This window comes from Zea mays, chromosome 5, assembly GCF_902167145.1.
Source record: "Zea mays cultivar B73 chromosome 5, Zm-B73-REFERENCE-NAM-5.0, whole genome shotgun sequence".
NCBI lineage: Eukaryota > Viridiplantae > Streptophyta > Magnoliopsida > Poales > Poaceae > Zea > Zea mays.
The window spans coordinates 138,179,072-138,194,694 of NC_050100.1; the positions used below are offsets into that span (position 1 = coordinate 138,179,072).

Sequence of the window (15,623 nt, forward strand, 5' to 3'; positions counted from 1 at the left end):
TGACACCAACGCCTGCACACGCCCTCGCGAGCCTGTCTGGTGGACTCGCATGCCCCGCCTCGCCCGCGATCTTCGCCGCCGCGTCTTTCCCCCCACCCCTGCAAAACCGCTCCGCACCCTCCCCCACACACACCTCGTGCCATCGTCTCTTGGGTCAAGACAGATCTGTGTTTGGTGGCCTGTCCCCGTCGACCTTTTCACACCCCGCAATGGTTGCGACCTTCGCTCTCCTCCTCTGCCTCCTCCTCTTGTCCTCGTCCACTCGCGCCACCCCCGACGCCATGGTGCTAGGATCGCCTTCGAGCAAGGTGAGGAGGTGCCCACCTCCACCCTCCACAGAATCCCACCTGTAGGTCCATCTCCCTCCCACGCTAGCGAAGCGGTGCCGGTGCACTACTGCTTGCCCTTCACCTCATGTCTCCTCCTCCATCCGTCGCCCCTCCTTCTCTGCCTCCTAATCTCCCGCATCCATGACTTCTACATGGAGATCTCCTTCCACTTTGAGTCCTCCGTCATCCTGTTCATCGGCCGCATCGCGCCCTCTGACACCTACCGCATCTGGAAGCGCGGCGCCGCGCTTTGGGCCGACATGACGCGCGCTGGCTTTGACGACTTCCGCATCCATTGCTCGGACCAGACGTTCCTCTTCCTCGGTGAAGGCGCCAGGCCTGAGGGAAATCTAGAAGCGCGATGATAGTAGACGCGGCCCGATCTTCCGTGAGATACGATAACTTGATTGAGTGGAGATCTCGACGTTGATGATCCAAGGCTTCGAGCGAACGGTTCCTCGCAATCACTACACCACAGCTTCATTGGTTATCACCCGTGACACATGAATGACCTTGCCACAAAGGCTTATCCCTGCAAGCGCAATCAAGAACACAAGCAAGAACATGAAAGAAACGCAACCAAAATTGTATTGATTACGGGATGGGGTCTCACAAACCGATAACGGCGATACTGTTCGATGACAGAATTGATCTAAGCAAAACCCAAACCTAACATGGCGGCGGCTGCTGAATAAATAGAGTATTAGGGCGTGCGTGACCCCTGGACTCGCCCCTAATGGGCTTCGACGCGATACACGGCCCAACGGCCCAACAGACGGTGTCGCAGCACCAAAACAGAATCTAAATGCTGACTTGTTTCGACGATTCCCGTTGACTCCGGACGAATTTTAGGGTGGAACCAGTTGGGTTGGTTAGATAATCTCCTTATCTTTCCAACCATATTAAGTCTGTCGCAATCAGAGTCCGGATGCATCTTGGGCGTCCATTTTAGTGCAGACTGGTCCTGGAACCCGAGATGGAGCCGCAGCCGAGTCGGACTTGATCTCCTTCCTGTTGTGGGTGCCCTTGCTGCTCCTCCTCAACACCTAGGCCTTTCCCAAGTCCTTGCTGGTCCTCTCCAAGGTTCCTAATCATCAAAACATCCATGGTCCCAAGCGTAAGCTCTGAAACACAATTGACTAGGGTAGAACGTACCTGGAGATTTAGCTGTCGTGCACGTGATCGTGTTATCGGTCCATTCATTGTATGTATAGAAGTGATGTCCTCATCATCCTCCTCCTCTTGAATTGGAGTCATCCTCAACTCGGTCTCATCTTCGTCACCCATATATGGCTTCAAATCTGAAATGTTAAAAGTGGGACTAACCCCAAAATTTGGCAGCAACTCAAGTGTATATGCATTATCATTAATTTTTGCAAGAACTTTATAAGGACCTATAGCTTGTGGCATAAGTTTAGACTTTCTCAAATCAGGAAACCTATCCTTTCTCAAAAGAACCCACACCAAGTCACCAGGTTCCAATTTCATTTCCTTCCTGCCTTTATTAGCAGCAATACGATACTTTTCATTCATCTTTTCAATTTGCAACTTAGTTGTTTCATGTAACTTAAGAATGAATTCAGAACGTTGTGTAGCATCCAAGTTCACTATTTTAGAAGGTGGTAAAGGTAGCAAATCAATTGGGGCATGAGGATTAAAACCATAAACTACCATAAATGGACTAAGCTTGGTTGTGGAATGAATCGATCTGTTATAAGCAAACTCAATATGTGGCAAACATTCCTCCCACAACCTCAAATTATCCTTCAAAATAGCCCGCAACATGGTAGATAAAGTGCGATTAACAACCTCTGTTTGCCCGTCAGTTTGGGGATGACAAGTAGTAGAAAACAACAACTTTGTTCCCAATTTAAACCACAAAGTTCTCCAAAAATGACTTAAAAACTTAGCATCCCAATCAGAAACAATAGTATTTGGCACACCATGCAAACGCACAATCTCAGTGAAGAACAAATCAGCAATATGTGAAGCATTATCAGTTTTGTGACAGGGTATAAAATGTGCCATCTTTGAAAAACGATCGACAATGACAAAAATACTATCACTCCCCCTCTTTGTTCTAGGCAATCCCAAAACAAAATCCATAGAAATATCCTCCCAAGGTGCACGAGGAACATGAAGAGGCAAATAAAGACCATGGGGGTTAAGTCGGGACTTAGCTTTATTGCACGTGGTGCAACGAGAGACGTAGCACTCAACATCACACCACATTCGAGGCCAATAGAAATGAGTAAACAACACATCCTCGGTCTTCTTAACACCAAAATGTCCCATGAAGCCACCTCCATGTGCTTCCAGCAAGAGTAGAAGACGAGCGGAGCTAGCTGGAACACACAACTTGTTAGCACGGTAGAGAAGGCCTTCACGCAGCATAAATTTTTGCCACGTTCTTCCCTCTCTGCAATTTTCAAAATCATCTTTAAAGTCCAAATCAGCAGCATATAATTCCTTTATAGTCTCCAAACCAAATATTTTATGATTAAGTTGGGACAACATAGTATAACGTCTAGATAAGGCATCAGCAATTACATTATCCTTTCCTTTTTATGCTTAATAATGTAAGGAAATGATTCTATGAATTCAATCCATTTAGCATGTCATGTGTTTAGATTAGATTGTCCCTTAAGATACTTCAAAGATTCATGATCCGAATGTATGACAAATTCTTTAGACCATAGATAATGTTGCCAAGTTTGTAAAACTCGTACTAAAGCATATAATTCTTTGTCATATGTAGAATAATTCAGAGTTGGACCATGCAATTTTTCACTAAAGAAAGCAACAGGTTTACCTCCTTGAATGAGCACTCCTCCAATCCCAATGCCGCTCGCATCACACTCGAGCTCGAATGTCTTGTCAAAATCAGGAAGTTGCAGCAGTGGTGCTTGTGTGAGCTTCGACTTGAGGGCATCAAAAGCTTGTTGTTGTGATGGTCCCCAACAAAACGGCACTCCATTCTTTGTCAACTCGTGGAGAGGTGCTACAATGGTGCTGAAATCCCGCACAAATCACCTGTAGAATCCTGCAAGACCAAGAAAACTTCGAACCTGCGTGACCTTGGTTGGAAGTGGCCAGCTCGTGATGGCAACAATTTTTGCCTCATCCATCTCAATCCCCTGCGATGTCACAACATATCCAAGAAAAGACACACAATCGGTGTTGAAGGTGCACTTCTCAAGGTTACCAAATAAACGTGCATCACGCAAAACATAAAAAACAACACGTAAATGTTCAATATGATCATCATGAGACTTACTATAGATAAGAATATCATCAAAATATACCACCACAAATTTATCAATGAAAGCACGTAAAACCTCGTTCATCAATCGCATGAAAGTGCTAGGCGCATTAGTTAACCCAAAAGGCATGACTAACCACTCATAAAGACCGAACTTAGTTTTAAATGCAGTTTTCCATTCATCACCTAAAGACATACGAATCTGGTGGTATCCACTACGCAAGTCAAATTTAGAGAAAACAATAGAACCACTTAATTCATCAAGCATGTCATCCAATCTAGGAATAGGATATCTGTACCGAATTGTGATGTTATTAATGGCTCTACAATCAACACACATGCGCCAAGTGCCATCTTTCTTAGGAACCAAAAGAACAGGAACAGAACAAGGACTAAGGCTCTCACGAATGTACCCGCGGTCCAGAAGGTCCTGGACCTGGCGCTGAATCTCCTTAGTCTCCTTGGGGTTGGTCCTGTAGGCAGCACGGTTGGGCAAGCTCGCCCTTGGAATTAAATCAATCTTGTGCTCAATGCCTCGCACAGGTGGAAATCCAGGGGGTATCTCAGAGGGAAACACATCCATATACTCTTGCAAAAGGTTAGCAATAGCATGTGGCAAGACAATAGATGTATCATCAATGGAATAGAAAGCATTTTTGCACACTAAGGCATAGCAAAGTCCAAGAGAGGCATGTAACTCATCAAGATCAGATTTAGTGGCTAGCAAAGTAGGAGTTTTTAACTTAATAGGTTGCTGATTTTCAGAGTTCAAAACACCTTTTTGCTTAGCATTAGTCTTTTTCTCATGTTCAAAGTGGACAATCTCAGTGGGAGTCATAGGAAGCAACACAATTTTCTTTCCCTTATGCATGAAAGTATATTTATTAGATCTACCATGGTGAATAGCATCAGTATCAAACTCCCAAGGACATCCCAGTAAAAGAGAGCAAGCATCCATAGTCACCACATCGAAATCAGCAAAGTCATGGTAAGAGCCAATAGAAAAATGCACCCTTGCTGTTTTTGTTACCTTGAACTTACCGCTGTTGTTAAACCATTGAATGTGATAAGAGTGGGGATGCTCTCGTGTGGTCAAGCCAAGCTTCTTGACCACCTCAACGTTCACCAAGTTGTTGCAGCTACCACCGTCAATGATGGTATGTACACGGCAGTCCTTGACGATGAGGAACATGTTGAAAAGGTTGTGGCGCTGTCTGTTATCGTCGTCACTAGCCGTGGTACTCAAAGCTCGTTGCACAATCAAGGCCTTATAGGTCTCGGTCGCTGTTGTACCAAGAACCTCTTCATCACCATCATAAGTCTCTGCAATGTTAGCTCCAACAGTATCTTCATCTTTGTCGGCGTTTCGACCCCGGGGGGTCCCTGGACCGACGAGTAAATTGTCGCTGCGTGTCCCAGCCCAGATGGGTCGGCGCGAGACGGAACACAGAGGGGGAAAACAGCAAAAGGGAACCCGCGGCCTTCGTGTTGTCCTGCGCCCAGGGCGGATGCGCTTGCAGTAGGGGGTTACAAGCGTTCGCGTGGGAGAGAGAGAGAGAGCGAGAGACTTATGCGTCGGCCCGTTCTCCCGCGTGACCAACCTTCTGTACGAGAGCCCGGGACCTTCCTTTTATAGACGTAAGGAGAGGGCCCAGGTGTACAATGGGGGGTGTAGCAATGTGCTAACGTGTCTAGCAGAGAGGAGCTAGTGCCCTATGTACATGCCGTCGTGGCTGTCGGAGAGGTGTTGCTGCCCTGTTCATGTGATGTCGTGGCCGTCGGAGGAGAGCTGGAGCCTTGCGGAAGTACAGCTGTCGGGGCTGTCGGATCCTTGCTGACGTCTCCTTGCTGACGTAAGGGGCTGGGAGCTGCCGTCGTCATGGAGCGTGTGGGGTGTCATCATTACTTGTTTACTGGGGCGAGCCAGATAGGACGCCGGTCTTGTTCCCCGTAGCCTGAGCTAGCTAGGGGCAGGGTAATGATGGCCCCCCTGGCGACGTGGTCGGTCCGGGCCCGAGTTTGGGCGAGGTGGCGATTCCTCCGAGGTCGAGGTTGAGTCCGAGCCCTGGGGTCGGGCGAGGCGAAGTCCATCTTCCGAGGCCAAGACGGGGGAGGAACCCTGGGGTCGGAAGAGGTGGAGCTTCCTATGTCGCCCGAGGCTGGACTTAGCCGCTGTCGACCTCACTCTAGCGAGTGGCACGGCAGTCGGAGCAGGGCAGGCGACGCTGTATTCCTGTCAGGTCGGTCAGTGGAGCGGCAAAGTGACTGCGGTCACTTTGGCCCTGTCGACTGAAGAGCGCGCGTCAGGATAATATGTCAGGCGATCCTTGCATTAAATGCTCCTGCGATATGGTCGGTTGGTGTGGCAATTTGGCCAAGGTTGCTTCTCCGCGAAACTGAAGAGGTGTAGTGTTGCATGAAACGGCGTCCACCGTCTGACGTGTCTTCGGGTGGGTGGAAGTGCTTATTGAATGCCTTGCGACTGTTCAATGACCGCGGTTAGAAGTGAGCGGTTGCCTTTCCCTTCTATAAATAACCCCTTTGCTTCTCTGGTTTCTTCACATCTCTTCGCTGCTCCTTACTGCCTCTTCCCTTTCTTCTCTCCCAAAGCTTCAACCATGGGCAAGAACAACAAGCGCAAGCGTGAACCGACTCCTCCATCGGAGGAGTTTGGTGACTCGGAATACTCGGAGGAGGAGTTCTCCTCCGAGCCCGAGGGGTCTCCGGCTCCCGTCTCTCCCCCGGCGTCGTCTGATGACTCGGACGACTCCCAGGGGATAGCCGCGGAGGTCTGGACGTACATCCGAGCTGTCGAGCGCGCCGGGCTCGAAGGCTCGGATGAGTCGGAGTACTCCTCGGATGAGGAGGACTCGGACGGCGGCGACGAGGGTGAAGACGACGACGACGACGACGACGATGACGACGGCGACGACAGTGGCAGGGGCGGCGGCGACGGCGGCAGGGACAGCACCAAGGGCGACAGCAGGGGCAGCACCAAGGGCAGCAGCAGGGGCAGCACCAAGGGCGGCGGCGGCGGCAGGGGCAGGGCCAGTGGCTAGACGCCACTGGTTTTCTTAGATATTAGTATAGTTTAGTATAGCTAGAATAACGTAGTAGTAATTAGTGTAATTTAGTAGTAGTGGTAATGTAGAGTAGTATATTGTAGTTTAGTAGTAGTAGTAATGTAGAGTAGAATTAGGGAAGTACCAACTCATAAGGAGTTGGTTTGTAAGCTCGTCAGCTTCCCTTTAATGAAGTATATCGTTTATCCCCTTTCTTTGATGACTTGCCACTGCTTTTGCTGAATGTTGAACTGATTCTTTTGATATAGTAGAAACAGCGTCGAGCGACGTGAAGATTGACATCAGCGTTTTAGAAGTAGCACTGAGCAATCGAACACAAGACCAGCGTTTTAGAGGCAATACCGAATGATAGAAGGTCGGCATCGGCATTTTAGAGGTAATGCCAAGCGACAAAATACAGGGCCGGCATTTTAGAAATAACGCCGAGTGATAGAATATCGGCGTCAGCATTTTAGAAGTAATGCTGAGCGTTTGAACACGTGGTCGGCGTTTTAGAGGCAGCGCCAAGTGATTTGAAGGTCGGCATCGGCATTTTAGAAGTAATGCCGAGCGATTGAACACGTGATCGGCGTTTTAGAGGCAGCGCCGAGTGATTGAAGGTCGGCGTCGGCATTTTAGAAGTAATGCCGAGCGATTGAACACGTGGTCGGCGTTTTAGAGGCAGCGCCGAGCGATTGAAGGTCGGCGTCGGCATTTTAGAAGTAATGCCGAGCGATTGAACACGTGGTCGGCGTTTTAGAGGCAGCGCCGAGTGATTGAAGGTCGGCGTCGGCATTTTAGAAGTAATGCCGAGCGATTGAACACGTGGTCGGCGTTTTAGAGGCAGCGCCGAGTGATAGCCAGCTTCTCAAGTTACTTTGAGGAAAATGGCCGAGTGATGAGGTGGCTCATCGGCTTTCTTGGAAATAACTGTTAGATATCCAAGTGGCATGCTAGGATTTCGGAGATGACCGCCGGGTGGTGACTGGGCACTTTTGAAAAGGTATCTGGCTCAAGAATATCCCTTAAGAGTCGCGCTTTCAGCCGCCTTTGCTTTCCGTGCCCTAGTTCTTGCATTTCCGCATCTGAGGCTTCTCTGCCACTCGCCTCCTGCTCTGTTTCGCCGGCGAGAAGCAAGATGGCGCCCAAGAGGAAGACCGCGAACTCGTCTGCTGCAGTGATCCCCGCCATCGATCCCAACAGTCAGTTACCCTTCGCAGGTAACCATATGTCTGTGATTTCTGAAGTTGAGCTTCTCCGCCTTGTCTCCATCGGGGTTCTCCCTCCACGGGAACTCTATTCTTGGCGTTCTTGCCACGGGACCACTGTCCCAACCGAAGATACCCACGAGTCAGTGGTGTACACTCCTTTCCTTCTTCGCGGCCTCGGCCTTCCCATATCTCCTTTTTTCCGTGGTATCCTTGATTTTTATCACATCAACCTGACTCACTTGAACCCTAACTCCATTCTCCAAATCTCTATTTTCGTTCACCTTTGCGAAGCTTATCTTGGCGTGCTGCCGCATTTTGGCTTGTGGAAGTATCTGTATCACTGCCGTCCTGGGATGGCCGGGGGGCAACATCAATTGGTCGGGGGTGCCAGTTTAGAGATGCGCCGGGGGCGGAAGACCGAGTATCTCGAGATACCCCTCAAAGACAGCATTAAAGGTTGGCGTCTGGAGTGGTTTATAATGGATAATTATGGAAATTCTCTACCTTCCCGCTCAGGGAGACAAGCAGACGTTCGTACTCCGAGTTGGACTGAATCTCCCACGGACCAAGAAGTAGCCGAGGCGGGCGTGTTGCTTACTGAAGTTGGATTACTGAAAGAGAGAGGTCTGACTGCCGAAGCCGTGGTCACAGATTTTGTTTTCAAGAATATTCAGCCGCTGAAGGGCAGGGCCCATCCGGCATATCTTTACCGAGGGCTGGCCGACTCAACCCGAGTTACTAATAGGAGAATTCCTTCTGTTGATTTGGTGAGCCGACTCGAGATGATCCTCAGGGGTAAAGTTTCAAACGTTGGAGCTCCAGTGGCATACTCGGCTTGGAACCTGCCTTCTCCCAAAGATTTCACTCTTTTTGTGTCCAATCCGCCCGTGACAGATAGCAATTTGGGTCTTAGAGTGCGACCTTCTGCTGAGGAGGTCCGTTCCTTAGTTGCTTCGCTCGGGGAGATACCTGATGATGAACGGCAGATTTATTTTGAAGTGCCCCTGAACCCTAGTGACGCAGACATAAATGACATGCTCGATCTGCTAGCTGAGGATTCATCTGATACTGTTCCTGATGGTACATTGGCGGTGGTGCCGCTTCCAGAGGTTGATGTGACCTTGGATGTCTCGAAGCCTGTCAGTACTCGCCCGAGGCGTCCCAGCCGAACCAGTCAGCCCGAGCCTTCTGCTGATGAGCAGAAGAAGAAAAGAAGACGCCTCCGGCGAGTGTCTAGCTTTGATGAGGATGCCAGCACCTTAGCTCCTGCTGCTGAAGAAATGACTGCAACTGGCCTTGCTGACATTGAACCCAATGGGTGTGCTCCGCCTGCTGCTGACCCCAATGAGGATGCTGTTTGTGCTGTTGCTGTGGAAGATGAGGAGGAAGAGAATGAAACTCCATTAACTCGGAAAAACAGTCGGCAGTTCGTCGCTAGCGGTGGTAGTAGTGGGGTTCCTTCTCCTGCTTTGTCTGCTCTTATTGGTCTGCAAGAACTGTCCATGGCCAATTTTGATCGAGCTCTAGAGGATATGGTCCCTGAGAACTTGCTGTTGGAACCTGCAGACGCTGATGCGACAGAAACTTGTGCAGCCGTGCCAGATGCTGGGTTGAGGTCGTCCCGTGCCTCGTCGACCTTAGAGCACGATCTCGAGGGCCGGGATGATGACTTGGATCGTCCTGATCCTGTGGTAGTAGCTGAAGGCCCGTCGACCTTAGAGGTGGTCACGGCAGAGAGCTGGGATCCTTTGAATAGTGCTGACATGTGCCCAGCCCCCGAGGGTGTCGCCGGGGAGGACTCAGCTCAGGTGAGGAGCGTAGGCCACTACCCAGCCCCCGAGGGTGTTGCCGGGGGTGACCCGGCTCAAGTGGGCAGTGCCAACCTTGACCCAGCCCCCGAGGGTGTCCGAGCGAGGTCTCCCTCCTGCACTTCCATGGATGTTCATGTGGGTTCACCTCCACACTCTGGCGGCATGATGGTGGCTCAAACTCCAGATCAGGGGGTCGCTTTGGAGGGCAGCATCCCCACTGGTCTGGCGTTAAGCTCTGCTGAATGTACTGAGCTCGTTCCTGCCGGTCTGCTGCAAGCTGCTTCGAGTGGTGGTCTGGCACCTGGTCATCAGCTGATTTCTCCTGACTGGGGGATCCCTTCGCTTTTCTCCAACCTCCAGGTGCTGTGCTGTGCTTTAGTTTGATCTTTATGTTGCATGAATTGTTGCCATTATGCTCATCCGCTCTTCTTATCAGGCTTTGGTGGATGGAATGGTCGGCCAGCTGAAATCGCAGGGTGCTTCCATCCCGGAGGTGGCTTCATCTCTTGAGCGTTGGAATCCGGTGTTGCTTCGGGGTCGTGTATCCGAGTTGGAGGCCACCAATGCTGGTCAGTGTCCTTTCTTCTTCTTCTTTGTTCTTGCCCGTAGGTTGTTTTACCTTCTGACCTCACTTTGTTTGAATACCTCTTGATAGGGATGACTCGGCAGATCACAGTTCTTGAAGAAAAACACTCTCAAGATCAAGCTGAAATGGCTCGACGATGCGCTGACTTCGAGGAGAAGTATTCTCAAAGTCAGATCGAGTTGAGTCAGGTCTCTGCGGCTTTGGATGATGCCAGCGCTCTGAGTTCTTCTCTTCATGCTCAGCTTGACTCTGAGAAGGTAGCTTACGAACCTGTGCTTCGCCTTATCGTGCTCTTGGATTCTGAACGAGTTTGATTTTTGCTTGTAGGAAGAAAAACGTATCCTTGCTGCTTCTCGCGACAACTTGGACAGATTGTACCGAGATTCCAGTAACTCGCTGACCATCTTGGAGAGGAGCCACCGTTTTACGATGGAGGAGCTTGACAATCAGCGCCGTCAACTGCAAGAATCTTCGGACAAAGTGGCCCGCCTTACACAGTTGCTATCAGCAAAGGATGCCACCATCAAGGAACTCCGAGCTTCCAAGAAAACCATTGCCCGGGAGTTAGAAACTGCTCAGCTGGCCGCTAAAACCGCTGAAGAGACTGCTGCTACTCTCAAAACCCAGCGCGATAAAGCCATGGACAAGGCTATTCGAGCGGGGCGAATCTTGATGAGGAGGCCCGGAGTGGTAGTTCCTGAAGATATAAAAGCTGATGTGCGTGCCGCCCCTGATTCTTCGATTCGCCCTTCTTCATCGGTCGTTCCTGAGAAAGATATTGGAAAATAGAGAAACACTTTGCGTGCCGCGAGCACGCGGTTAGTATGAGCAAGCATTCATTTAGAGGACATCAGCTTATCATCCGAATGTTATGATTTCTTTTCTTGTCGTATCAGAATTTATTAGTTTGCAAGTTTGTGGTAACGCTGCATGATGATTGTGAAGTTTGTTTGTGGGATATGGAAATCATCCCCTGAACTGCATAAGCGCGAGTATGCTATACCGGTTTAAGCCGTCAATGACTTTTAGCCGGTAACTTCCGTTAGTAGGGTTTAGTGATCGCCCTAGGTAAAGTAAGCGTAAGCATGTTACACCGCCTTAAGTCGTTGCCGACTTAAGTCGATTGCTCCGTTTGTAGGGCATAGTGGTCACCCCGAGTTAAGTAAGCGTGAGCATGTTGCACCGCCTTAAGTCGTTGCCGACTTAAGTCGATTGCTCCGTTTGTAGGGCATAGTGGTCACCCCGAGTTAAGTAAGCGTGAGCATGTCGCACCGCCTTAAGTCGTTGCCGACTTAAGTCGATTGCTCCGTTCGTAGGGCATAATGGTCGCCCCGAGTTAAGTAAGCGTGAGCATGTTGCACCGCCTTAAGTCGTTGCCGACTTAAGCCGATTGCTCCGTTTGTGGGGCATAGTGGTCACCCCGAGTTAAGTAAGCGTGAGCATGTCGCACCGCCTTAAGTCGTTGCCGACTTAAGTCGATTGCTCCGTTCGTAGGGCATAGTGGTCGCCCCGAGTTAAGTAAGCGTGAGCATGTTGCACCGCCTTAAGTCGTTGCCGACTTAAGTCGATTGCTCCGTTTGTAGGGCATAGTGGTCACCCCGAGTTAAGTAAGCGTGAGCATGTTGCACCGCCTTAAGTCGTTGCCGACTTAAGCCGATTGCTCCGTTTGTGGGGCATAGTGGTCACCCCGAGTTAAGTAAGCGTGAGCATGTTGCACCGCCTTAAGTCGTTGCCGACTTAAGCCGATTGCTCCGTTTGTGGGGCATAGTGGTCACCCCGAGTTAAGTAAGCGTGCGAGTCAATCATAAATGAGCCAAGTATCTTTGAAGTCTCTCTTTATTGATGACGTATTTCCATTATACAGAATACATGGTCGCTTTGGCTGTTTTGAAATACAGCTAGGGGTAGAACTTTCGGAGGTGCTCTATGTTCCAGGAGTTCCCAACTTCCGTGCCATCCATTTGGGTGAGGCGATATGATCCGGGACGAGTGACTTCTGCCACTATGAAAGGTCCTTCCCATAAGGGTGATAACTTGTGCCGTCCCTCCCCCGTTAGAATTCGGCGGAGGACGAGGTCTCCCATCGAAAAGAAACGTTGCCGCACAGCTTTGTCATGGTAGCGCCTTAGAGTCTGCTGGTATCGTGCTGATTGAATCACCGTATTCAGTCGTTCTTCCTCGAGTACGTCAATATCCTCCAGCCTAGTGGCTTCGGCTTCTGCTATGCTTTCGAAGATCAATCTTGGCGCCCCAAACTTGAGATCAGCGGGTAGCACTGCCTCCGACCCATAGACCATAAAGAAAGGAGTGTTTCCATGCAGGGCCCGACTAGGTTGAGTTCTCAAGCTCCAAACAACATAAGGCAATTCTCTTATCCATTTTCCTGCGAATTTTTCATTTTTATCAAAGACCCTTTTTCTAAGTGCCTCCAATATCATTCTGTTGGCTCGCTCAACCTGCCCGTTGGCTCTCGGATGGGCTACAGATGCATACTTGATCTGAATGCTTTTTTGCTCGCAGAAGTCAAAGAATTCTGAACTGGTGAAGTTGGATCCCAAGTCAGTGATGATATTGTTCGGTATCCCAAATCTGAATATTATGCTTTGTATGAACTCCACGGCTTTAGCAGAGGTTAAGGAGGCAATGGGCTGAAACTCTATCCATTTAGTGAACTTGTCAATTGCCACCAATACATGGGTGTATCCTCCTTGAGCTTTCTTGAAAGGTCCAATCATGTCCAATCCCCAGCATGCGAAAGGCCAAGTTACTGGTATGGTTTGTAGCTGCTGTGCTGGCATGTGCTGTTGTTTTGACAGGTATTGGCAAGCTTCGCATCTCTGAACTAGCTCGGCTGCATCATTCTTCGCCGTCGGCCAATAGAATCCTGACCTGAAAACCTTCCCGACTAATGTTCTGGATGCTGCATGTACTCCGCACTGCCCAGCATGGACTTCCTCCAGAAGTTGCTTCCCGGTGGATGGGAGAACGCACTTCATGAGGACGCCTGACGCGCCCCTCCTGTATAATATCTCCCCAATGAGTGTATAGTGAGCTGATTGTCTGGCAATGCGCTCTGCCGAGTTCTTGTCATCTGGTTCTTCTTCATTCTTGATATACTTAATAATCGGTTGCCTCCAGTCATCAGAGTCTGACTCGGGTTGATCTATGATGTTGCACTCTTCTATTTGATCCGTCGAGATGCTCGGCTGAAGGATTTCTTGCACGAAGACCCTGGGCGGGACTTGAGTCCGACCGGATCCGAGCTTGGACAGTACATCAGCCGCCGTGTTCCGATCTCTTTCTATATGATGGAACTCCAGACCTTCGAATTTATCTTCTAGCTTTCGGACGGCGGCGCAGTATCTTCCCATTGAATCACTTGAACAATCACATTCCTTGTTTATCTGACTGATGACTACCAGAGAATCTCCGTACACCATCAGTCTCTTGACACCCAGCGATATGGCGATGTTTAATCCGTGTATCAAAGCTTCATACTCGGCTGCGTTGTTAGAGGCCGGGAATAGCAATTGGAGAGCGTACTTGAGGTGTTCGCCTCCAGGTGCAGTGAAGAGAATTCCTGCTCCTGCTCCCTGCAGCTTCAGCGAGCCATCAAAATACATTCGCCATACTTCTGCGGTTTCTGGACTATCCGGCACTTGCTGTTCTGTCCACTCTGATACGAAGTCGACCAGTGCTTGAGTTTTGATGGCAGTGCGAGGTCGGAACTCGATATCATGGGACCCCAACTCGCAAGCCCACTTGGCTATTCGGCCAATGGCTTCCCTGTTATGAAGAATGTCCCCTATTGGAAAACCAGTAACTACTATGACTTTGTGGTCGTCAAAGTAGTGGCGCAGCTTGCGGGCAGTTAGAAGTACTGCATATAATAGCTTCTGAACTTGAGGATACTTTTTCTTCGATGGGCCTAGAACCTCACTGATGAAGTAGACGGGATGTTGTACTGGGTAGGCATGCCCTTCTTCCACTCGCTCGACTACCAACGCAGTGCTTACCACGTGAGTCGTGCAAGAGATATATAGCAGCAAATCTTCAGCTGGCTGAGTCGGCGTAGCTCGCCGGGGCGGTTTCAATACTGGTGGTGTTGTCAGGAATTTCTTCAGTGCGTCTAGAGCTTCTTGTGCTTCTGAAGTCCATTGAAACTTATCCACCTTCTTCAGCAGTTTATAAAATGGCAAACCTTTTTCTCCCAGCCTGGATATGAATCTGCTCAGGGCTGCCATACATCCAGTGAGTCGCTGAACCTTCTTTTGCGATCGAGGAGCCTCCATCTTCATGATAGCTTCAATCTTATCTGGATTAGCTTCAATTCCCCTGTGGCTGACAATAAATCCGAGTAACTTTCCTGCTGGTACCCCGAAGACGCATTTCTCAGGATTGAGCTTCCATCTATATCTTCTTAGGCTATTGAAAACCAGCTGTAAATCTTCAATGATGTTTTCTGGACTCTCCGTTTTAATCACCACGTCGTCTACGTAAGCCTCCACACGCTTGCCCCAGTGATCGGCTAAGCATGTTTGAATAGCTCTCTGATAAGTCGCTCCAGCGTTTTTGAGGCCGAACGGCATGGAGGTATAACAGAAAGCACCAAACGGGGTGATGAACGCCGTTTTTTCCTCGTCTTCTTTTGCCAAACTAATCTGATGATACCCGGAATAGCAATCTAAGAAAGACAGCATCGAACATCCAGCGGTGGAATCCACCACCTGATCTATCCTCGGGAGCCCGAAGGGATCCTTCGGACAGTGTTTGTTGAGATCAGTATAGTCGACGCACATGCGCCAATCCACTTTATTCTTTTTGAGTACAAGAACAGGGTTGGCTAACCACTCGGGGTGTAATACTTCTCTAATAAATCCGGCCGCGACCAAGCGAGCTAACTCGGTACGAATGGCCTCTCTCTTGTCGGGCGTAAAACGACGCAGCTTTTGCCGGATCGGCCTCGCCTGAGGATAGACTTTCAATTTGTGCTCGGCCAATTCCCTCGGGACTCCCGGCATATCCGCAGGTTGCCATGCGAATACGTCTCGGTTATCTTGCAGGAACTGGACGAGCGCGCTTTCCTATTTGTCGCTCAAACTGGAGCTGATGATGGTCGTCTTGCGCTCATCAGCGAACCCCAGGTTGATCCGCTTGGTGTCCTCAGTCGGCCGCATAGAGGTCGCGGCCTGAGCTTCGTTTGCCGGCACGGCGAGGTCTTCTTCAGGCTTAGAGTTCGCCGGTGTAGAAGGAACCGTTGACGGTTTGGTGGTGAGGGCTGCTTGGATGGCCACTCGGAAACATTCTGCGGCGCCTTGGAAGTCGGCACGCACAGTTATGATTCCTTGTGGTCCTGGCATCT

General features: G+C 49.8%; 1 pseudogene; it reads right to left on the reverse strand.

Annotated features, from left to right (window-relative positions):
• Positions 1-2,712: 2,712 nt before the first annotated feature.
• The window catches only part of LOC103628481 (elongation of fatty acids protein 3-like), a 72,537-nt pseudogene continuing 59,626 nt past the window's right edge, over positions 2,713-15,623 (reverse strand).